Source organism: Zingiber officinale, chromosome 2B, assembly GCF_018446385.1.
Source record: "Zingiber officinale cultivar Zhangliang chromosome 2B, Zo_v1.1, whole genome shotgun sequence".
NCBI lineage: Eukaryota > Viridiplantae > Streptophyta > Magnoliopsida > Zingiberales > Zingiberaceae > Zingiber > Zingiber officinale.
Window position 1 is genome coordinate 142823942 of NC_055989.1, and position 24138 is coordinate 142848079.

Genomic DNA, 24138 nt, shown 5'->3' on the forward strand with positions numbered 1-24138 from the left:
CAGTCAGATCCCTCTTTGCTTTTGGATGCGCTGGCTAGAAATCTTGAGGGGCGAAGTCGGTGACGTGGCGCGAGTGTAGAGATCTAGTGGCACGTATGTTAAACAGACGGCGAGCATTGGGAAATCACAGATGGTGAATCTAAAGAGGGCATTGTTTCAAATTAAAAACAAACACGAATTAATAAAAATAAAACGCGACTCCGTTGGGGATCAGAAGCCCAATTTACTAACAAGAAAAGCCGAACCAGCACAAAGCCACGTGAAATGTGGATGCATCAATTAGATTTAGACGGAAATATAGTCTGACCGAATGCATATGCATTGGTCTTAGTTGGACTAAAGACCAATGGGTCGACATCAACCCAACTAACTCCGACTAGCTCATGAAAATACTAATGTTAAATTAGATTTGAACGTGAATATAATTTTTAAAAAGAAAATATTAGTAATATCGGTTGAATGTACAAAAATAGTTATTTGTAGAAAAAAAAATATATATTCCATATTTAAGCTGAATGTATAAAAAAAATTGGAAATTGAGTACATAAATATTGTGCTAGGTCATAATCATCCATTCTCTTACCTACTAATGTAAGACTACTGAGATAAAAAATTTATTCTGCAACATGAGTTTAGCTACTTAAATTGTTGCACGCCTTAGGAAATAGTTCTTCATGTTTTTAGCTGAGCTCAATCTACTTCAGTGTGATTTTCATATGAAGATCAAACAGAATACGTTATTATTTCCGTATAAAAATTTATAAAAACAATATATATTATTTTCCTAAGTGCAAAATGGCGACGGAACTAGTTTGACGTTACCAAACTTCGTAAGTCTTAATTGGATCAGAAATTCAATCTGCATGGAACTAGTTCTCCAGTTACATGCCGTTGAACTGACAGGATTTAGGTGTGAATATAATTTTAAAAAGAAAATATTAACTATTGAGGTAGAATGCACAAAATTAGATCATCGGTGTAAAAAATAAAATATTCTCAACTAAAATATATTATATTAAATTAATAAAAGACCGACTCAAGGTTCTTATAAGCCCGCACAAAACTTAACTTATAAAAAAGCATGTTTCAACTTGTCATGCTGAATATTATCAAAATAAACAAAAATATTAATTTAACTTATATTCTCAACCAAAATATACATAGGCTAAATCAATAATGAACTACTCAGATGATAATAAATTAATTAAGAAAACTTTACCCTTAAAGATGAACGAGATGGAACATATACTTTAGTGCCTCTTCAACTCCTAGATATAAAAAGATTCAAAGAGTTAAGAAGTTACTTAGCTCACAAGGGAATTTGCATTAAGCCCAGGATAATTCCAAAACATACCTGAGGCTTCTTTTGGCCAAATAGAAACCTAAATATAACAGGAATAGACACTACTATTGGAAATCAAGGCACCAATGGTAAGTGTAGTTTATTCCTCTGCCTTATCAATAAAATCCTAAAAAGAACCGATCATCAGATAACTCAATACTAATTCAATACGAGGGATTAAAATAAAAAATCTTTAAAAAAAAAAAAAGAAAAGAAACTTGGAGCAATGAAGAAATCAGACTATTTGGAGGAGCTAGAGTAGGTGGAGGAACCTTATTTCAATAAGAAATTGACAATTATTGAAAATTTTGAATCGAGGGATTTTAACCTTGTAAGGCTCCGAGAAAAGAATGTCTGCTATTTTGCAAAGGAAATCAAATATTTTCTTCTGCAACAAAAAAAACATGGAACAGATCAGCTAAATTTAAAACATAAAGTGGCAGATGGCAACATCACCTGGAAATCTTGAAAGTTCATCTTCGATCCCAGCAGCTATATTTTCCCTCTCAACCTCATATTTATGTTTCCATGTCTCAATCAATAAGACTCAAGACTCAGCAACCTTCTAGCTACTAAAATATTTTCAAACAAAATGCCATCTTGCATAATTCATATCTCAATACCAATGGCGAGCTCAAAATTGAACGTTCAAAGTAATCGGGTTCTCTATCTCTGGGTTGCTCTTGTTATCTATTTTCGGCACTTCCAATTCCACCCCATTCCCATTGTAGTCATAAACCCTAATCCACGGCATTCTCCTCTCAGATCCAGTCTTCTGTCTTCTTCTCCCTCTTCACCCCAGAGCGGAGCTTCCTCACGGCAAACTCTCCAGTCTTCTGTCTTCTTCACCTGGGGGCTCGAGCTTCCTCAGGTAAACCCTTTACTGTAGATCTGGAGGGCCGCCGCCTCGCCCGACCGCGAGGAACCCGCGATCGCAAAGTCGCTCTCGGTCGCCCACAGCCGCGCACCTCGCGCGATCGCAAGGTCGCTCGCGATTGTGCAGTACACGCGGCCGCGAGCTCGCTATGGCCGTGCGCCTCGGGCAGGCCGCGGCGATCTGAGAAGAGGGAAGGGGAAAGACGGAAAGCAGGATTAGGGTTTTATGAGAAGAGGCCTCTTGGGGAAAGGATTTAACTTTCTTTTTAATTTATATTAGTTAATTTTTTATTTAACATAATAAAATGATAAACACTGCAGGTATTTTTAAAGATAATTCTGATGGCGGCGAATTTTTCAGGTGGGATGTCATGTGAATATTAGAATCATTGCATTGCATGTAACTGTTAATAGTTTCTTTATTGTTTTTTGCTAGTAATTTTCTAAAAGTTATGAATTTTTATATATTCTTATCTATTTTTTTTTTATATAGTTGCGTCTGGTCATTTTTCGCCCGAGCAGATTGCAGTTATTGGCAGTTCATCATTTCACCATGAAACTAAGCATTCTTCACTGTTACTGATTATTGGAACTACAAGCTTAGTACTTTTTATCATATTGATAGCGATATTAGTTTATGTGTGCATTCAATCACTTAATACACCTCAATCTACAACTCCGAATGTAGCAGTCGCAAATCTATCTTCCTCAACCGGGCTACACCAGCATGTGATTGAGATGTTTCCTACATCTATCTACGCAATAGATCAATCGGATGAATTACATGAAGAGTGCGTAATTTGCATTGAAGACTTTCAAAATGGCCAAGAATTTCGTACTCTTTCTTGTAATCATAGTTTTCATACTAATTGTATTGACTCCTGGCTTAGTCAGCACAGGAGATGTCCACTATGTAGAACAGAGTTTGTAAATACAATTTTATCTATATGATTATATTTAGTTATTAAGTTGTTATATTTAGTTAACTTTGTAAAATAAAAGTTGATTAGTGAATTATAAATTATCATTAAGTTGGAAAAAATTGATTATTATTATTAGTATTATTATTATTATAATAATAAAAAGCATGTGATATGTATAGATGGTATCTGAATTTGTATGTGATATGTATTGATGGTTTTTATCATATATATTGTTTATTATTATTATTTAGTTAACTTAATGAGTGATGTTATAGATTATTGTTGTATACACAGATTGCTTATGCCCTCCGTTAGTGCTTAATTGGACCTTCTGTGGATTTCATATTAGGAGTAGCTGGCTTCTTGTCATTTCACATGTGTTATGCTCCACACATAGCTGCTGAAATCACATAGTTTTGAGTTGATGAACTACTTGATTAGTTAGTTTCACTTCCATGATTCCCATAACGTCCACCTTCTCTTTCAGAAGGAAGTCCAGTCAATGGCGGAGCCAAGCATTGGCTTACCCGGGCTATAGCCCGGGGGGTCCAGTTGGTGATTAGGCTGGTTTTACTTCTTCACCCCTTGTATTTTAGATTTTCAAAGGGAGAAAAAGGACTTTTAGCCCGGATGACAATTTTAGCCCAGGTGGGCTAGGATTCCTAGCTCCGCCAGTGAGTCCAGTGCCCCTTATTGTTTAGGGGCCTTTGTGAAAAAAAAATGATAATCCTAATTAGTCTTAGTGACTATCTTTGGAGGTGATCGACTGGTTCCACGGAATTTTTGCACGGGCCACAAGGGTAAATTGATTTAGAAGTCCATCATCCTTTGATTGTGCGTCCCATTTGAAAAAAAAATTCTTACAAATATGTCATAATTGAGAATCGAACTGTGAGTACCTAGATAACAACTTAGATATCCTACTGCGATATCATAGTCTCAGAGACATTTGGGGCCTTTGTTAAAGCCCCTTATATTCCATGCTCCTAATTTCATTGTGATTTAGACGGTTTAATTGTTGCTTCCCTACACGACAGCTCATGGCTGATGTTTCTACATTGCCCCTGTATAGTGTGCCAGGGTATGTATCAGTTTCTCCTATGCTGGCACGGTCTACTCCCAGGCCTATATCAAGTGTGGTGATTTGACCTTGCTCATGATGCTATGCTGATGCTGGAGGTGCTACAACCAATTCCAGTTCCATTTCTGAGTCCGGCACACTCTGTTCAGCAGATTTTCCCTGGGTTGGTTTCCTAGTTGGAGGTGCTCGTGCTGATGGTTTCTTCCTTGCATCTTTTGATCACGTTTGGATTGACCATGCCTGGTTTCTTGGATGGGGGTGCTTCTTACTAATGTTTAACCTGTTTCAAGATCAATGACTTTGAAACATGCATATGAAAACAAAACCCATGTAAATATGTCTCAACTTCCCATTAGTGCAACCATTAGCTTGTCCAGCTGCAGCCTCTTTTGTACCCCCTTATTGTAGTACATCAAGTTCACAATTTGTTTAGAATTTGGTCTCTAAGATCAAGAACATAAAAATCCAAACAGATGTTTTTTCTTCATAGGAGCATAGAAACTAAGAACATTGGGTTAGCAAATGAAAATCAGAGCACTTCCTTTTCTTCTCTCTGAATTCAAGAACTCAAGAAATCCGATTAAGAAATTTGAATTCATCAAGAGTTTAAAGAATTTAAGCTGCCAAAGAGTATCAGAGATCCAAAAATCAGATTCAAAGCTCAACTTCTCAGCAGTAGCAAATTCAAACTCGCTGAATTAAGTTTCAACATTTGAGAGTTGAGGTCATTTCAGTTTTAATCATCAAGGTTTCATCTTGGAAGAATATATCATTTGGCACTGAAATGATAGAAGCTCAAGGTCAGATTATTGTTGGTCATAATTAGCATTTAGAATTGACACTAAACAGGGCACGAATTGCTGTAAACAATTCCAGCAGCAACCTAGTGATGCATTCATTGTAGTGGAGATTGGAAAACAAGATCTGAGTAAACCCCAACAGCAACATTTGAGGCTGAATTACAATTCAGAAACAGTTTCAAATATTCAGTTTTAAGGAATCAACTTCAAACTTCAATCAATTTCAAGGAAACAAAAAAATATCAGATTCAGAATTAGATTCTAACATCTGCTTCATGTCCAGCTGCAACCATCTTCCCTGCTTGAATTCAAGATTAGAAAAGATAGACACAATTGTTTTGCTCTTCATTTCTAAATTCTGGGTTTTCAGACTTCAATTCAGACTTTGAAATTTAAGGAAGTTTCGGATTGAATCATGGAGATCTCAGCTTAACAAAGGATCTCATTCAGTACTGAATAAACAGGAGCTCAAACTCAAGTTGTTTACTGCTAAGGAACAGCATAAAGATTTGGCACATAATCTGTTTTTTTTCCTTCTCTGTTAACATAGTTCAGAATTCCAGACCAGGAAATTTAAGGTTTTGAAACTCAAAGAAGCTTGGAAAATGTAAGACGCCAATTGACAATGAGGAAATAAGGGCTTTATTTGCATCATTTACTGATCATTGGGTTACAAGAAAAGCTTGGCACACAAATGATACTCTGAATTCAGAACCTTCTCTGCAGTTTACAACTTGCAGTAATTCAGTAGCCATTTCAAATTCAGCAACTCCTCCCTTTAAGCTACTTTTTTTTTCCTTTCAGCCCTCCTGGTTGTGCTCTTGCAAAATAATGGAAAACAACTCAATTTGATTCAGTTGTTCAGCAGCTGATGGAAATCAGCTTCCAACCATTTCTGCACCCATCAGTTCCTGGTTTCAGATTACAACAACTGAATCTGATTTCAGAAGTCAGATTCTATTACTTCATTTCCCAACCAACTTGAGAAGTTTATCATATCACATAGAATAAGAATCCAATGAGATTGATGCAACACCACAACAGCAATTCTGGAACTTGAAAATTTCCAGTTCTGCATTCTCAATCCTGGTTTCCCTCAGTTTTAAAAATTCCCAATACTGTATTCAGATGTGCTTCCCATTTTGTAGATGGTGCTTAATCCTGGATTAGCTGGGAAGATACACAGGTCTTTATATAGTTGGAAAGGTAACCAAAATTTGGTTTCACAGCAACAGCACAGTTCAAAAATTAGCAATTCAAATGCTGTCACTGCAACTCACAGTTTTGCAGAATTCACATTCTGCAGTAACCATCTTCTCCAAGGCTTTTGAGTCACTAGAAAATGAACTCATGGAATAAGATGTGAACACCAAATGATACTGCAAAACCTGGCTCAGTTTTGATTCATTATTGTTCAGTAATCTGGAATGGGATGCCAGGAAATTACAGAGAGTTGTGCCGGCTGGAATTGTGGAGCAGATTTGTTATGTGCAGGTTTCTGAAGTTGAGGAGAGGTTTGGTGGTGCAGATTTAGTAGGTAGCTGATAAGTCAAGAGTTTCTGATTGTATTGTCTAGAAGTCATCCTTGGATGGTAAGTTCTCATTAAATTCTGCCTGGAATTGTATTCGGCAAGTGCATCAGCCGGCTGGCAGTTTGGTTGCTGGTTGGAGTAAATTGATTGTGCCAAATATTTCGGTGTTTGTATGGCGATTTTTGAAGCGGCGGTTGGATGTTATCCTACAACAAAGGGGAGTATGTTTAGCTTCTAAATGTTATTGCTGTGAATCGGAGGAGTCATGGGGGCATTTGTTTTTTCATGGTGCTATGGCTAACAAGGTTTGGTATTATTTTGCTCAGTTATTTGGGGTGGATAGATGTTTGGTGTTGGAAAGTTGGAGAGTGGGTTCGGATTGGTCTCATGGGGGGCATGTCAGAGAGGCTTTGCCTTTCTTGATTTTATGGCCTTTATGGTCTGCTAGAAATGATGCTAAGCATTGTGGATTAAAATTGGTTGCACCGAATATAATTTGGAGGATTACTCAGTACATTTTTTAAGGTATGGCTGTTGGAATAATTAAGTAAAAGCATTGGAAGGGGATTTGGCTCAGTAGCTATTTCTTGGGGAATTTTTGTATGGGTCAGAGCTATAAATACAGTTTCAGTGGTGCATTGGAAGAAACCGATAGTGGGTGGCTTTAAGTTGAATACAAATGGTTGCTCCAAGGGGAATCTGAGTTTATCTTCTTATGGTGTTATTGTTCGGGATCATGGTGGAAATATGGTTTTGGCACAGCATGGAACAATTGGTATGGGATTGAATGTTAGGGTTGAATGGATGGCTATTCTAAAAGGGATGGAGTTGTGTGTGATGAATAGATTTTTTCCTATCTGGCTTGAATTAGATTCTTTAGTGGCATTGAAGATTCTTCATTCTTCCTACATGTCTTGGAAGTTTCTAATGTGATCCTTAAAATCAAAGGTATTATGTGGAAGTATCATGTTCATTTTTCACATGTTTATAGAGAGGCTAATGCAGCGGCGGATTATCTTGTAAATAGAGCTTCCGATTTTGTTGGGGGCAGAATTTTGGATAGTCTTTTTATTGATAAGGAACTTTTTGGGATTTGTAAATTGGATAGAATTGATTTTCCGTACTTGAGATTTTCGCATAAATTAGTTTAATCTTGGCTATTTCATTGATGGGTATCTTAAAAAATATGGTTGAATAAAGGAGATTTAGCTTATATGTTATGCAGTATTTGAAGATGTGGTACATGTGTGGCTTATGCAGGTTTGTGAGTCATAAGCACATGGATTTTGTATTTTGCTACAGGTTTCTTTCATTTCATATTGTGAAGTAATCAACCCAATTTTATCGTGAAATGGGTATAAAAAAAATTAAGTAACCGAATTCATTCTACACTAATATAGCATAGAGATGGCTCGGGTCGTCTCCCAACTAATGCAACAGTAGGTGATAAACTTAGGATTGAATGTTATTGCTTGGTATTTTGAAGTTTAAATGGAGAGTTTGGGTTTGGGGTTCTAATACTAAGAAATGAAAAGCAATGCACGTGATAAGAACCTAACCTAGCCTAGACTACCATGGACGAACAGGACAGACAACATGAAGAGAATAAAGCATTTAATGATCCTAGAGCATGAAACAAAAGAAACCTATATCATTTAACAGAACCTAATCTGATCTAAACTAATTGCATCTACATGAAGAACAAGCATCAAAGAAACAATAAGCACTCAACTAACTAAAGCATTGCAAGAATTTAACAAACTTAAATGTAACAATCAGAGTAACAAGAATGGTTGAGGAATTTCATCAGACACATTTCAAAACAGACCCGGATAGATGAAATCCGAAACATGAACACAATTCAACCATTCAACCAACAATGAATTCATACCAGAATTAAAACATGAACACAAGCAAGCAATCGGTACATCAAAGAAGTATCGAATTTCAGAATGGAGCTAACAACCAAGCTAGGGCTTCTCCATGCTAAGATCGGATCAAGATCAAGCAGAATAACTCGGCGTTGATGATGATCGGGCAGAGCTTCAATAGGAGATGAATGCGGAAGATGATGGAATGACAGAACAGAATTTCAAAGGAAATGGTAAACCCCTATCCCCTTCGTAACTTTGGCCTTCTTCCCTTCTTCCTCTCGTATCGGAACCGATCCGGGAAGAAGAAGGATGGCTTGCAACTTCGCTATTTTTTCTTCCTCGCCCGAAGTCGCGGCAGAGTTGGAAATCAGATGGTTGAAGTGGCGTCGGCGGCTAGTGACAGGTGGATGATGACCGGAGGAAGGGACGCCTTTGACCTCTCTTGACCGCCGGTGGTGGAAGGTGGATCGGGTTCGCTGGAGCAGGATTGCGCCTCCTCTGTTTGACGCGATTGACGAAAAGACTGTAGTTTCTCCCTTTTAAATTTGATCTCAGATCTGCACGGACGCCCAGAATGATCCAGATATGATCCAACGGCTGGATCAGTTCAGATCTAGGATCTGAAAATCCAGATCTTGATAAATGGCTAGGATCTGCTCTCCCTTGACTTAGATGGACCATATCTCTAACAAATGGCTCAGATCTCTCCTAATCTTGGATTAACGGTCCAAATTATTTTAGAGCTTGATCTCTTCAATCAACACTAGAGTTGAGCCTAAATTTGATATGATCTGATAAGAGTCCTTGGCCCCTTTGATCCCTTACAAAGATCACATTCAAATGTTAGTCATAATTCAAAAAATAAGAGATAATTTGTATTAAAATCTAAAAATGGATACAACTCTTAACATGTGATATAAATGCGGATCTAAACACACAATCAACTCCAAAAACTCAAGTATAGGATCCTAAATAATGTAACAAAATGATCGTTATCAAATTCTCCCACACTTATTTTTGCACGTCCCGAGCATACAAACAAAACAAAGAAACAACTAAAACCCATCTCCATAATAATTTCCTAGTAATACCTAGAAGATAATAAAATAAATTTAACTAAGACCATTTAAAGATCAAAACAATCATAAGTTCAATCCCTACAATAATCAATAAGCATGATGATTTCAATCCATTTGAAATAACTAAGCAAGATGCAATCTCACTGAGTAAATGTACCTACTCTTAACTCTCAAAATCATGGATGGAAGTGGAGCTCACTCAATACAACTTAATGACATTTCACTACCATAGACTTGCTCATTTTCTAATTCTCCACCACCATAAAACATAGCATACATGAATGAAAAGGATTTTTATGAATTTAAATGGAGTCAAAAAGATTTAAGTGAAGCTAACAAAATGGATAAGGGAAAAGAATAGATGAGAGAGTGAGAGTATTGGAAGAATAAACCTGATGAGTTAACCAATTTGATGTAAAAAGAGATGAATACCATTTGTCAATAATTAAACAAGAGATTAAGACTAACTCTCCTTCACTTTGATAACCACCCAAGAATCTTGGCACGCTATCTCTTCTCTTGATACTCTTCATGTGTCACTATTTATTATATGAACCACACAACTTACCAAATGAGTGCTACAGTTCCCTAATTCCTGTATTCGAGAAAGCCCCTAAGTTGGGATCAAACTCTGCATTTCAATGATTCAATAACCATGCTCAAAAGGAATTCAGAATTACCACCATTTTCTAACATTCTGGTTTACAGAATCTGAATTCAGGAGCCATGCCCAGAATCTGAATTCAAATAGGTTCAAGGGTTGGGTCATGTGTAGGTTGTAAAAGAGTGGAGCTTCAATTCATACATCTCAAAATTTAAAAGGAACCGTTTCAGAAATTCACTGCTTCCTGAATTCAATTTTTTTTTTTTTAAATCAAGTCCCAAAACTTGGACTCTGATATAATTTGGTTGACTCATGAAGAACTCAGCTGGGAAGAATGTATCATTTGGCACTGAATTGATAGAATTTGAGATGTTGTCACACCAATTAACAATAGGAGGGTCAAGAACTTCGAATCCTAATTGCTGCAAACAAAACTGTAGATTATATGGAAAGTTGAATTTCAATTGGGAATTCTTCCATTCTACTTAACAGAATCCATTTACATGGGTTTGTAATTTGAAGTTCTGAAAGCAAGTGTCATTTATGCTCAAAAGGATGTTAATTCCTATGTGCAGGGCCTCAACTAGTTGCTGGATTTGTTTCAATGGAATTACAGAAATCAATTTCAGTTTTTGATAACAGAATTTCCTGCCCTTAAACAATTCAAAATCAGAGTTCAGAATATCGATCGTGTCATTCAGGAAATCATATTTGATTGGGGGTTCCAAATTTCGATAACCAAAAGATAACTGAATTTTTTTTTCCTGTCATTCAAACTTCAGAGAAGAACATCCAGCAGAAACTCACTAAGTTGAGCTCCACAGGTTCCAGGATCTTCAGAATTTAGTTTCAGACTCAAGGTTAAAGAATTTCTGATTTTAAGACTTCAAAACTCCGATTCAGAGACCAGCAATACATTTGTATATCCTACTGCTAACACATCTTATGATGAGTCTTAATTCCTGGAATATCAGGAATACCAATTCCAGAAACAGAATTTGAATCTGGTTTTGAAGTCTGCAGCTTAGACTTTAGTTTCAGAATTGAGATTTCAAAGTGTTACCAGCTCAAGTTATACAGAGTTCAACTTGAAAGGGAGTATCATTTAGCACCGAAATGCTCAAAACTTAAATTTATAACAACACTGGTCAGGAGCAGCATAATGAATTGGCATAAATTTATAGACACTAAACTTCTGCAGTTCCTGCTGTGGATTATCCTTATTTCTTGATCAGCAAAGGAAACACTATCTTGTTGTATGGTTGGAGAGGTAAACAAAGTTGACTCCTTTGCCAATAATTCATGGCATTTTTCTTCAAAGACAATATCGGACATTCAGATATTCAAGTTAGAAATCAGATTTCTAGGAGTTCAGGAGGGTATCTCAGAAATTCAAATCTTCAGGGTTTCAGTTCTTCCTAATATCCAGATTCTGTGTCAATACAGAATTTGACCATCACTTACAATATTCTGATGTCTCAGCCTCCTCTTTATAGATTCAAAAGGTCAATGACAAATACAGCACTTGAACTGTGATACAATACTGACCTTCACAGAAACTCACAGCAGAGCTTCTAGGTTCATAACTAAGCTTCAAGAATTTTGTTTCAGGATTCTGATTCCTAAATTCAGAATTCTAGCACTGAGCTAACATAACCAACTTCATAAACCCCAAAAGCAATGATAGTCTCTTTCATAACTATTGAAACAAACTACACAATTCACAGCCACAATCTTCTCATGAAGCCATCCAAAACTTTCAAGTTCTCCAACATATGCAAATCCTCCCCCATACTTAAAGTCTTGTCCGTCATCTAACAATCTAACTCATCACGATAATCAACCAAAACTCTCAATGGAAGGATGACAAAGCAAATATGGTGAGAGATAAAAATGCTGAGTGAATTATTCAACTAGCATTTGAAAGGAAGATAGAGAAAGAAATATCCTTCATCATATTCATGCACACATATGTTATTGTGCAAAGCAAGTTCTAGAGTTTCAATTGGCATGAGTGCACTGTGCATATCACACAAAAAGATAATAGAATATAGGCTTTAGGTAGTCCTCTCTAGGTAATTTTTCGGCAATCAAACTCAATTAATCAAAATATAATCCATCACCACATTAACCAATAGCATGCAAGTAAAGCATTCAATCATGTAAAATGACCTAAAAATTGACGGTCGAACTTAAAGAACTTTTATGATCCTCAAAGTACTATTAAGAATCACACTTGGAGAATTTATTTAAAATCAATTGATATATAGACCAAACAAAATATAGGGAAGACAAAACAAAGTGTAAAATATGCAAACAAAGTATAAAGCAAAGTATGAAGTAAAGAAAAGCATAAAGTGAAAAGAAAAACAAAGGATAGACTCCCCTTTATTTTGGGCTATTGAAGAAGATTAGAAGTAGGATCCATGCTGGTAGTGGAATGATCCTTCTTGATGGTTGGAGTCGGTTAAGGCACAAAATCCAAGCTGAAGATGGATACTTAGAATTGACATAACCACCTCTCCTTCTACCATTGTCGCCTTGAAAGTTCTCCATGGAGGTTGTAGGTGGTTAAATTGAAGCAACCACTCTGGGAGTCTATGCAAATGGAAAGTATAAATCTCCCACACGCATGCAGGGTAAAAAAAAGATGAAATAATGTCAGTCTCTATCAAGCATGTATCTAAAAACGAATTACAACCAACAAAATCAATTACTGGTACCTCTATGAAATTTTCTAATGAATCACAAGAAATACTAAACTTGTCATGTTGAAAGGTACCTGGAGGTTCTAGAATGGTGACTGTGGTCTCCTCATCATCAAATAATAGCTCAGACTCTGGCTCAAGTGATTCTTGGGGTATTGCTTCACGTGCAATCCCCTACACTTACATCATCAACATCTAGTTCAAGTGATTGTACAACTGGGAGAGGTGATTCTTAGGATATTGCTTCCACTATGCAATCCCCTACACTCTCTTCATCATCAACATCAATATCTGCATCATCAACAACATCTGCAACAACAATATTGTAGAGTCAGAAATCCTTACAACTACAGCATCACAATAAGAAATACTAGAGGAGTCCCGTGGAGTAATGAAAACGAGATTAGGCCTGTCAAAAATACTACAATCCCTCTTTCCAAGCATCTCGATATCAGTAGGAATGGTCTGATAAGCACTTATGGTAACCGGTTGTCCATTTCTAAATTGTTGAGGGTTAGCGGCCATGTTTTCCAAAAGTTTCATAGCTTCATTAAGAGTCTTGTCAATCAAGGCCCCTCCACTAGCTTTATCCACCATGTACAAATCAATCGGCAATAACCCATTATAAAAATATAGAACAAGCAACTGATCACTGAACTGATGCTGAGGACAACTGGAGCAAAGTTCCTTGAATCTCTTCTAATATTCATGCAATGTCTCTTCCTTGAATTGTTGAACACGGCGAATCCTCTTCCGCATAGCTATATAATCATTCTGAACTCCTTGTGGGCTTTGATATGCTGGATATGACTCAGTGGACTGACTATGTACAACCTCGTACCTGAAATATAAATGATCCACCCTATTAGAATTATAGGTATTAGGAAATGACTCATACCTATTCTACTACTCCATAGGTGGATAATACTGATGTTCAGGCCGATAAAACTAAGTCTGATGCTGATAGTACTGATAATATGGATCTATGGTCAAAGAAATTTCCTACTCTTACACTGAAATACTAGCAGATAAAATCAAAAGACACGGGAACATATAAAATCAAACAAATGGATATATGAACATTAAAACATTTGACAACAACTTTTTTCAAATTTTATGTAAAAAAGAAAATCAATCCTAAGTTATCAAACACCGCTAACATTCCCCGGCAACAGCGCCAAATTTGATCAACCTGATTTTATCGTGAAATGAGTATCAAAAGCATTAAGTAACCCGATTTTGTCTCCCAACGAATGCAACAGTAGGTGATAAACTGAGGATTGAATGTTATTGCGTGGTATTTTGAAGTTTAAATGAGGAGTTTGGATTTTGGGATCTAATACTAAGAAATGAAAAGCAATGCACGTGATAAGAACCTAACCTAGCCTAGACTACAATGGAAGAACAGGAAAGACAACATGAAGAGGATAAAGCATGTAATGATCCTAAAGCATGAAACAAAAGAAACATATATCATTTAAAAGAACCTAATTTGATCTAAACTAATTGCATCTACATGAAGAACAAGCATCAAAGAAACAATAGCACTCAACTAACTAAAGCATTGCAAGAATTTAACAAACTTAAATGCAACAATCAAAGTAACACGAATGGTTGAGGAATTTCATCAGATACGTTGAAAGCATCCTCAAAACAGACCCGGATACATGAAATCCGAAACATGGAGAATTCAAGTCAATTGCAATTCAACCAACAATGAATTCATACCAGAATTAAAACATGAACACAAGCAAGCAATCAATACATCAAAGAAGTATAGAATTTCAGAATGGAGCTTACAACCAAGCTAGGACTTCTCCATGCTAAGATCGGATCGAGATCAAGCAGAATAACTCGGCGTTGATGATGATCGGTTAGAGATTCAATCGGAGATGAATGCGGAAGATGATGGAATGGCAGAATAGAATTTTAAAGGAAATGGTAAACCCCTATCTCCTTCGTAACTCCGGCCTTCTTTCTCTCATCTCGGATCCGATCAGGGAAGAAGAAGGATGGCTTGTAGCTTCTCCATTTCTTCTTCCTCGCCCGAAGTCACGGCAGAGTTGGAAATCAGATGGTTGAAGTGGCATCGCCGGCTGGTGACAGGTGCTGGATGATGACCGGAGGAAGGGACCCCCTTGATCTCTCTTGACCGCCGGCAGTGGAAGGTGGATCGGGTTCGCCGGAGTAGGATCGTGCCTCCTCTATTTTGACATGAGCACTGTACTGTGGAAGATTGACCGGAAGAGACTGTAGCTTCTCCCTTTAAAATTTGATCACAGATCTGCACGGACGGCCCAGAATGCTCCAGATATGATCCAACGGTTGGATCGGTTCAAATCTAGGATCTGAAACTCCAGATCTTGATAAATGGTTAGGATCTGCTCTCCCTTGACTTGGATGGGTCATATCTCCAACAAATGGCTCAGATCTTTCCTGATCTTGATTGACGGTCTAGATTGTTTCAAAGCTTGATCTCTTCAATCAACATTAGATTTGAACCCAAATTTGATCTGATCTGATCGAGTCCTTGGCCCCTTTGATCTCCTACAAAACCACATTCAAATGTTAGTCATAATTCTAAAAATAAGAGATAATTTGCATTAAAATCCAAAAATAGAGACAACTCTTAACATGTGATATAAATACGGATCTAAACACACAATCAACTCTAAAATCTCAAGTATAGAATCTTAAATAATGTAACAAAATGATCGTTATTATGAGCACTTGTGGAATGGGTATTTTGGTGTTCTGCCGGTTGGAGGTTCTCAAAATGTGAAGGTTCTGCTGGCTATTGGTATTTCACAGTTTTAAGGTTTGGTTTGGAAGCTTTGTGGTACAATTTGATGAAACCTAGAGCTTAGAGTGACATTTGGATTTCTTGTGAATTTTGACTAACGGTTCTGTGGTGAATGAGTTTCTTATTCATGTGTATGTGCTTGGAGCACAATTGTGTGAATTAGTTCAGATTTCATTTGTTAAATATTGGAGGTTGATTGGTATTAATTGGGGCATTGTAATCAAGCCTGTTGATTTCTTTTAATTTCTGTTTAATGGTATTTTCTTAATGTTCCATGGGCTTTCATATTGTGGTGCATTTTGTTCATTTTGTCTTTATGCTCCATGGATTTTCTTTTGGAGTTGAAGATAGAGCTTGGTTTGCTGTGGTTTTATCAGAGAGGACGCTTGCTTAAGTTCAAGGTTTTCATGGTTTCATTGATATGTAACAAAAATCCGTGTGGATTTTCTGGTGGAGCTTCTGTTTCTGTGGAACATTTTTGTATGGTGCAATCTGAAGTTGGTGTTGCTGGGTTTCTTATGGACAATCTTTTTCCTTGTGATACTCATGCAGATTTGCTTAAAAAGGAGTTGAGTTTCTCTTTACTATCATGGAGTTTTTGATGCTTAAGTGCTGTTATGTGGTTGGAGCTTCAATTTGTTTAAAGTGGAAGGATATCTGGGGCTGCCGTTAAAATCATGAGTTGCTGTTGGTTTTCTTATCGGGCATCGTTTTCTCCTCGTGATTCTCATGAAGATTTGTTTGTAAAGGAGCTGGTGTAATTCTATTGGCTGTTATTCAAGAAGCTGAATGTTGATGGAAATTTTTTTGGTGCTTGGATGTGATTCCATTGATGGTTTTGGTAATAACCCTTTAATATATTTTTAATTTTTTGCTCAAGTTTTTTTCATTTAAATTTAGGATTGAGAATGATGGATATAAAAAAAATTGATTTATTTTTTAAAAAATAAAATATTATTTTTATATAAAATTTAGTTTTCTCATTGATATTTAGATAATTTTTTTAACATTGTTAAATTATTTAATTTTTTTGAGATATTGTTTAATGTAAATAAAACTTCATTAATTTTAATTTTTGTTGTCTGATGAAGCATTTTACTTTACGTTGTATGTATAAAAAAAATCTCTGCTTCATGTTATTATCGAGAAAGAAAAAGGAGTAAGAAAGAAATATTATAGGCGAGGGAGGAGAAGAACGTTCTCTAGAAGTATCACCGGCGAGAGAGTATAAACTTATAGAATTACTAATGATAAAAGAAAAAAGATACCGACGAGAGCATAAACACACAAAATTAATGATCAAAAAAGAAATAGGCACGAAGCAAGATATTGAGAGAATAATTAAGATTTTTTAGAGATATTGAGAAAAAAATAATTTATTAGTTTTATAAAATATATAATTAAATAGAATAAAATCTTGGCTAAGTATAATTATGAGGTAGTAAGATTAAATAAAATAAAATTTTGGCTATGATGACGAAATAAGGAGGTATAAATAGGAATAATGAATTAATTGATAAGATGCAATTAATGAGTTAGCATGATATTTATTAATGTGTATGCTATCATTAATTAACATTAATGACCCAATTTAAGTTTTTTAATTGTCTATTTAATTATTTAATCAATGGGCCCTAATAATATTAGGGCCCTAGTCATAGGTCTTAATGGGTTATGCCTTAAGTCGGGCCTGATTTTGGTGCTATGGCTGATCTCGTGGAAAAGAAATGGATTTCTCGTGTGTTGAAGTTGTGTGCAAGTATTGGATTGGAATGCTTCGATGTTTTGTCGATTTTTATGTTCCTATGGGCTTCGTTGGTTACTCCTTTTGTGTTTATCTTGTGAAATTTTGTTGATGGAGAGAATGGTGAAATTAAGTTTAGAAGCTGATGATGTGTGCAAGGATGGAATGGAGTAGCCTGTTTGGATATTTCGGATGTTTTTTTCTCTTTTATGTGCTTGGACTGATTTTTGTGAGCTTGGAGTCTTATTCTTGAGCGTTCACTGTTGATTGTTTTTGGAGATGCAAGTCTTCAAGGAAGTGGCTGAAATTTCTTTGGTATGTTGGCATTATTTTGTTAAAAGTTTATAAGTAAAGCCTTTTTGTTTTATGTTCTTGGAATGTAAGTATAGAGAGAAGTTGTCTTAGTTTGAATATACATGTAAATCTTTAGAGTCCTGTAAATTGTAGTATGAGGTTAGGTTTGGCCCCCTCATACTATGATTCTTTTCATATATGAAATTTTCATTTAAATTAAAAAAAAAATAGAAGAGTTTGGCACAACAAGTTTGCATTTGATTCCAGCATTTTGGAATCACTATTTTTTTAATGAACATTTGGTACTTTCTTCATGATTTAATTTCAGCATTCCCATCAACATCAGCTATGAAAACTCCAATATGGAATCAATCTCTACAATGTATGAATTTAAAATCAATTCCAGAAATCAGGCTTGAGTTCTAGAGATAAAATTGCATTATGAATTCTAATCTTTAGTTTCAGAATTTTTAATTCAAGGAAATCTCAGTTTAAGTCATAAAGAGAAATCTGATTTAGCACTGGATTGATAGAGCTTAAGCTCAGTTTGAGTTATAGTCAGAACCAGCATGACAAGTTGGCACAAAACAGGTTCTGTTGGACAAGTTCTGCTGAACCAGATTATCCAACTTATGATCAGTCGAGAGGAATACATCATTCATCTCTCTCTTTTTTTTTAAGATGATGCTCATCCTTTGATTTGCTTCAAGGTTCCTTTGGCTTGATATACAACTCAATTCCTTAGTGATTTGGCATCAGAACATCAGATCCGATGCTTCATATTCTAGTAGCTCAACATTCCAACCTGCAAATAACAAATTTGAGATTCTTAGCTATTATCTGTTGGGATATACATGCTGTGGTGTGTACTAAAAATATATTTTATAAACATGCACAACAGAATACTTAACGATAAATAAATTAATTTATTGCATCACACACACCACACGCATGCAAGATACAATCACGCAAACAAGATCATAAAATAAAACAAAATTGAATAACAATTATTTTAGGTATACCTTACGGATGACTTGTAACGAGAAGGGCATTAACCTTTTGCGACGTTATTGAACCTCGCCCCTATCGATATCCATGCCGAGCTCTTTAAGATAAGTCCAAGAGAATAAGCTTCACCTTCAGAAGGTACTAGCCACAAGCGAATGAGAAGGATCAAGAAGAGGAAGAAGAAGCAAAAGGAAGATCTTCTTCCATTGGGTGGCTCACGACAACAAGAGGAGAAACTCTTATTGTGGCCGGCGCAAGAGAGAGAAAGAGGGAGAGAGAGGTATTGGGTTTAGGTTTCCAAAACCTAATCCAGCCAATTATGAATTGTCTATTAATTCTCTCTTAACCATATCAATATATAGTCCTCTTCAATGAGTTGAATTAGAAAGCTCAAATCCAACTCATTACATCTTAACCAAAAATTAGCTCATTAAGTTCTTGATCTGGTTCACAACTAAATTAAGTTGATTCATGGCTAAACCAAATTGGTTTATGACTAAACCAAATAGGGTCCAACTCTTTCATAAGAGATGTAAATCATCCGCACTTCCATTCCGATAAATATTTTCATAGTTGTCTTATGTATGGTCCAACCAAGCATTTATCTCTTGATCTGAGAATCCTATCATCTAACTTGTTTTACGTCTTTTAAAGACTTGTAGTGTGTGTGACCCAATAGGTTCCTAGTTTATCTTAGCCGTCCATAATTAACTACATAATTATGGAGCGATCATGAGGGGCACCTACTAGTACATCATAATTTCCAATTAACTAGAAAATCACAATTGATCTCAGAACTAATTCTGAACCCTTCAGTAGCTACAGTGAGTCATGCCTCGTTCCTTTCACTCCTCTTATACCCACTTGGTTTAGGGCATGGTCTATGTCTGCCCCTACCAGGCTGATTACGCCACACCTAGCCCAACCAATATTTCCTCATTTTGTGGATTCAAATTACATGTACATGTTTACAAAAGTCTCATACTTTTAACATGCGATGCTTTAACCAAAGACTTTGAGTAATAATCCTAACGAGTGGTTATAGGATATACGTCTCCTCACAAGGAGCGACGAATCCTCTGTGGGATATCCAAACACCTTCAGACACTTCAACTTATACTCAATCATCTCGGGTCTACACCTCTAAGGAGATGTTTGCTTAAGATATCAAAGTATAAGCCTCCATGACCAAGGTGACTTGTATACCTCAAGTCTAAGGAAACTTGCACTTGAGCTGCAGCAAGAACTTTACAGCCATATCCATATATGTAGAGAAACATATGAAATCTTACAGCAGGTCACTCCAATGAACTAGTTATCATAACTAGCATCCACGTTTAACTCTTGACATCCTAATGTTTCCATCTAGTAAGAAACAGCTGCTTGGCCGAACCAAGGAGTGTAACCTACGCTAGTCTTACAAAATTGATGATGTCCGAATGCATCAATTCAACGACTAGGGAAATTCTAATACGTTCATAATTGCACATGTAGAGATAATCATAAGTTATGATCCAATCACAAACTCTCTCATGCTTGAATTGTATTACGGACATTCAGTAAATGAGTTTAAGACTATTCAAATATATAATATGCACTCAAATAGTGAATTTATATTTATCAAATAAATAATAAAACCATAAGGTGATTGTCTTTTGGCATCCCTCAAAATCTAATACTCTCACTTGACCTAATGTCAATCGGCACAGTATCCTAAATCGTAAGCCTAGACGTGACTTTCAAACTTGATTTGTGGTAGAGTCTTTGTTAAAGGATCCGCTAGGTTCCTTTCAATGGAAATTTTCTTGAGCTGTATTTCTTTCCTACTAATGATTTCCCTGATCAGATGATAGAGGCGAAGCACGTGTTTGGATCGCTAATGAGACCTAGGTTCTTTTGTTTGCGCAATAGCTCTAGTGTTGTCACAGTAAATAGGTAATACTTCAACAATGGATGGAACCATACCAAGTTCGGTAGCGAACCTCTTGATCCAAACTCCTTTCTTTGTTGCTTCTGAAACTGTAATGTATTTCGCTTCACAAGTAGAATCTACAATAGTGTCTTGCTTGGAACTCTTCTAACTAACTGTGCCTCCATTTAATATGAATATGAATCCATACTGTGACTTGGAGTTATCATTGTCTGTCCGAAAATTGACATCTGTATCCACATATGATCATATCACCATCTCTATATACCAAAAGCATATCCTTAGCTCTTCTTAAGCATTTAAGGATTGTATTGACAGTCGTCCAATGATTCATTCTTGGATTTGACTGGTATCTACTCATAATACTCAGAGCATACGATACATCGAGCCTTGTACATAACATAGCATACATCATAGATCCTATTGCGGACGCATAAGATATCTTATCCATACAAATCCTCTCATCCTCTGTGCGTAGACACATAGACTTTGAAAGGCGAATTCCATGCCTCATAGATATGCAACCTTTCTTAGATTCAGACATGTAAATTGTTTTAGCACTTTGTATATATATGTTGACTATGAAAGATTAAGTAACATTTTCAATCTATCTCTATATATCTTCATCCCTAGGATGTAAGTTGCTTCTCCCATGTCTTTTATGGAGAATGTCATGGACAACCAAACTTTCACTTATTATAGAACTAGCACATTATTTCCTATAAGTAATATGTTATCAACATATAATATTAGGAAGACTACACTCCCACTAACCTTTTGATACACACAAGGTTTGTTTAGATTTTGTGAGAAATCAAACTCTTTGATCACCTCATCAAAACAGATATTTCAGCTCCTGGATATTTGCTTTAGTCCATAATGGATCGTTGAAGCTTGTATACTTTATTCTTGTTAAAATATGTGAAACCTTTGAGCTGTATTATATACACACCCTCAAGCAGGTTTCTATTAAGGAAAGTTATTTTCACATTCATTTGTTATATTTCATAATCATGATGAGCTGATATAGCTAGGAGTATCCAAATAGATTTAAGCATGGCCACAGGTGAGAAGGTTTCGTCATAGTCAATACCTTGCCTTTGGCGATAGTCTTTCACCACCAACCTTGCCTTGTAAGTAATTACATTACCATCCATGTCAGTTTTCTTCTTGAAAATCCACTTGCACCCTATAGGCATAATGCCTTCAGGTGGGTCCACCAAATTCTAGACTCTCGTGCTTTCGGCTATGTTATAAGCGAGCATGCTCTTGCGCTTTAAGTTCTAAACTCCCGAGTCACCGATCGGGTTATAAAATAGCATACTCTTGTGCCTTTATATTCCAGACTCCCGAGCCACCAGTCGGGTTATAAGCGAGCATACTCTCGGGCCTTCAAAATCTACTCTTCTAAGCCTCCAGACGGGTCCTAATTATAAGGGTCTCATTTGATAGATCGTTTGAAGCGATAGAGGAGGGGGTGAATATCGCGCGCTTTAAAACTATTCTTTTCTTTTGAAACCAAAGTCGTGCAGCGGAAAATAAAGAGAGACAAGGTATTTTACTTCGTTCGGAGCCTAGCTCGACTCCTACTCGAAGGCCCGCAGTCCTGACCGCACCGATGGGCAAAGCACTAAAACTCTTCTCTCCGAACTCCTCGGAGAGAAGCAGATCGTACAAGTACAAGAGATATAAGATAGTAATAGCTCTACTATCTTATATAATTTAAGTGCAGCAATAATAAATTTACCGACAAATGAATTTGAAAGTCGAAGCTTGTGGTCGGCGCGAATCCAGAGATTGATGGAGACTTGTTGCTTCGAGCAGCTTGCAAAACAGCAATTTTTTTATCAGTAAAGTTATTTTTGGCCTCTGACCTCGAGCCTTAATTTATAGGTGCACTGAGGTTCGGTCGACCGATCCCTCTGTTCGGTCGATCGAACCAGCACCGATCACCCACAGATGGAGTCTGATGCTGGCTCGTAAATTCTACATTAACTGGCCTTCAATGGTTCGGTCGACCGAACCCTTTTATCGATCGACCGAACAAGCTTTTACCTTGTTCGTCGAAGTCTGCCAGAATCTTGAATTAATGCGCGTTTAATGTTGATTGGATCGGTCGACCGATCAACCCTTCTTTCCTTTGCTTGCTGATCGAGTCTGATGCACTGGCTGTGCTGAGTCACCAAGGTTCGGTCGACCGATCTTATTGTTCGGTCGACCGATCAATCTTTGATCGGCCTCAGTCTGTTTTGGTCTGATCTGAAACATTGCTTTGATAACTTATGTTTCGATCGACTGATCCTCTGGTTTGGTCGACCAATCAAGCCTGACCTGCAAAACAGTGTTAGAACAAACACATCCTGCAACATAAAGGTTAGCACAATAATAATGCATGAGTAATATAAAAGACAGTAGAACTGTCTTGATCTCAACTTTGAAACCTTCCCGGTTTCTTCAGTTGGATCAGCGACCTAAGGTTGTTCCCTTTGGGAACCCGACCTCACTGTCGCTCCTCCAGTTTACTTACCTCAACCTACCTGCCAAACTTTGATCCTCCAGATCCAGTTTGGACTTTTCACTCAGCCTTGATTGGCTCCCAAGGACTTTTCTTTTGATCTTCAGTCCTCCAGACTTCTCGATCACATCGCCAAGCATTGGGTCCCCTTGACCTGCTTGGACTTGCACCTGGGTTCCACGATCTGCTAAGACTTTTCTGCCTAGCCTCCAGCTAGGACTTTTCCAGTTGAGTAGACATCCTGCACACTCAATCAACTTGTTAGATCACAACAAGACTTAACTTGGAACCTTTGACAACATCAAAACTCAGGTTTGATTCTGGTGCAACTTGCACCAACAATCTCCCCCTTTTTGATGTTTGGCAACCAAGGTTCAAAGTTAAGTTAAACATATGCAACTAGTAAATAAACAAGCAATTTCAATTCTTATTTCTCCCCCTGAAATAATTATCTCCCCCTGAATTCACTATCTCTCCCCCTGAATTCACTATCTCTCCCCCTTTGACACACATCAAAATTAGGGGAAGTCAAAAAACTAAACATAGAACATAAGAAAGTCTAACATTTTGAAAATGAGGAAAGATTAAACAAGTAAAGAGAAGTTAAACTTTTAGTAAAGAAAAACTAACTATTCAAAAATATACTAAGTTTTGAAATGATATCAAATTTTTCTAAGTTTCAAAACCATATTTTTACTAAGTGATCAAAATTTAAAAAAGAGTTTAAAGATATAAAATGATTTATAATTTGAAAAGAGTTTAAGAAAACACTTTTAAAATTAAATTACTAAAAAAATATCAATCTTGAAATTAATGTTTTTTTTAAATTTTGAAAAAGATGTTAAAGAAAACAATTTTGAAAATAAATAGACTAAGTGAAATTTTTTGAAAATGTGTTTAAAGAAAAACAACTAATAAAGTTTATAAAAAATATTTTGAAGATAACTCCCCCTAAAATTGATATTTATCCTAAAAGTCCAAGCATGGTTTGGTAAACTAAGGAAAAAGGTCCTTATGATGAAATG

General features: G+C 36.5%; 2 long non-coding RNA genes across 3 annotated transcripts; both read right to left on the reverse strand.

The window, feature by feature from the left end:
- Positions 1-990: 990 nt before the first annotated feature.
- On the reverse strand, positions 991-2482 carry LOC122049620. Its single transcript, XR_006131005.1, has 4 exons — positions 1799-2482; positions 1671-1730; positions 1355-1469; positions 991-1268 (listed from the first exon to the last, which is right to left on the reverse strand). It is a non-coding gene; the product is annotated as an uncharacterized LOC122049620 (long non-coding RNA).
- Positions 2483-8281: 5799 nt separating this feature from the next.
- On the reverse strand, positions 8282-15055 carry LOC122047526. 2 transcript variants are annotated; one of them, XR_006130586.1, is made up of 4 exons: positions 14620-15055; positions 13478-13660; positions 12894-13128; positions 8282-12709 (listed from the first exon to the last, which is right to left on the reverse strand). It is a non-coding gene; the product is annotated as an uncharacterized LOC122047526 (long non-coding RNA). The 2 variants fall into 2 exon arrangements; XR_006130585.1 differs by having other exon boundaries at positions 8282-12732.
- Positions 15056-24138: the final 9083 nt, after the last annotated feature.